We start from the raw sequence: 1,865 nt of genomic DNA, 5'->3' as shown, positions 1-1,865 counted from the left end.
TGCAGGGCTAATTTTACATTAAAAAATATCATAATCATTTAAAGCCATTTAACTTAAATATGTGTCTAAGATCATGGTCATGATCACAGCAGGCCTCATCCTAAAGCCTCCTTTTGACGACTAGCTACTGCATTGAGTACACTGGGCCCTTAACCCTCAGAAGCATGCTACAGAGAAGGCACTAGGATTATCTCCATTTTACAGATGCACAAAGTAAGCCTCGGAGATGCTGGGCAACTTGCCCAAGGCCACCCAGCCAGCATGTGTAGGAGCCAGGACTTGAACTCAGACTCTACATTTAAAGCAATGCACAAACTGGCTTGCACATGGACTCAAACAAGAAGTTATTCCTTTCTTCCCACTGCCCTCTACTCATTAAAGAAGTCAGAGGGAAGTAGATATGAATGAAATCTCAAATGATAGCTGCCCAGAACCATACAACAATACGTTATCACTCATATAGTTCATGGAACATTCATTGATTTTCTTTAACATCAAGTTTAACTTTGCAAGAGGCGAGTTGTGTTATAAAACTGCAAAAACAAAAAAGAGTCCAGAAATTGGAAAATGTTGATATGATTGTCTATCTAGCAGAAGGGAGACAATTTGCAGTGAAATAATTGGTACATTTTCCCACTGCATTATGTTTCTCAAAACATGTTACTGTGGGAGGAGATTAGCTTCCCCTTTCTTCAGGAAGAAAATGACTTGTCTCATACAGTGAATAGAACTGTCATTCTGAGAGCTGACAAATGCTAACAACCTTTGGAGGCGCAGTGTGCAAGCATCTAAAAAACAAATAAAACGAAGAAGCCAGTGACCAAAGAAAGGTCATGAGAGGAAATAATAGGGTAGGGACCCTTAAACACACACAAAAAAAGTACTGGGAACCTGCTTAAATCTTCCTAATGTTAGAAATAACACAGTCATACACTAAAGTAGAAGGAAACAGAAACAAATCATTCTAAATTAAAATCACTTCAATTAGTTTACTTTCTTATGTAAGGTTCCACAGCACCAAATTAAATATAATAGATTCCATTCTATTTTGCTAAAAATATAGTTACCCTAGGAAGACAATGAATACAGCCAGCCACAGATGTTCAAAATAATAGTGGCCAGAGTCAGAGACAGGCTCATCAGCTGAGGTGGCACCTGCTCCATCATGTACCTTTTGTAGCCTTGGTCCCCATGATCCTGGTGGGATTAGAATAAGATTGGTGACAAGGAAAAATGGACAGAGACCATAGGATGATGCTTTGTGAGGAAGGGGTCCCAAGAGGCAGTTATGACAGAACTGAGATTTTGGCAGATGGTAGCAGTCAAGAGAAGCTTCTGGCCAGTCCTGGTCTCCCTCTTTCCTGTCAGAAGAGGCTCCCAAATAATGATATTTTATGGCATTATTTTATTTTTGCTGTTTTTTTCCACCAAATAAAAATCTGCAATTGACAAAACTCAGATTTTTGTCTGTCAAGATAGAATATTTACATTCTTGTTACCTTAAGTATATCCCCAACTACTCATCATCATAAAATTGGGGGAGGGAGGTTCTGCTAAAAGCCAAAGTGTACCTTATGAACATTCAGATGTTAGAGGTAGAAGGAACTTCAACAGCTGTCTGAAAGTCTGCATAAGAAATGTGGTTCTTCACAAATAACCACAGCAGTAATATATGACTATTATCTATTGAGCATTTGCTATGCACTGTGCACTGTACTATGTACTTCACATGTACGAAGTTATTTGCTCTTTACAATTCTATGAAATGTACTATTATTATCCTTATTTTGAAAATGAAGAAACAAAGGATTAGAGAATCTGAATACTTACTCAAGGTGGTCAGTGTTCAAGTTTAGATTAGGTAA

This window comes from Lipotes vexillifer, unplaced genomic scaffold, assembly GCF_000442215.2.
Source record: "Lipotes vexillifer unplaced genomic scaffold, Lipotes_vexillifer_v1.1 scaffold237, whole genome shotgun sequence".
Classification (NCBI taxonomy): domain Eukaryota; kingdom Metazoa; phylum Chordata; class Mammalia; order Artiodactyla; family Lipotidae; genus Lipotes; species Lipotes vexillifer.
This window is presented reverse-complemented; position numbering follows the sequence as displayed.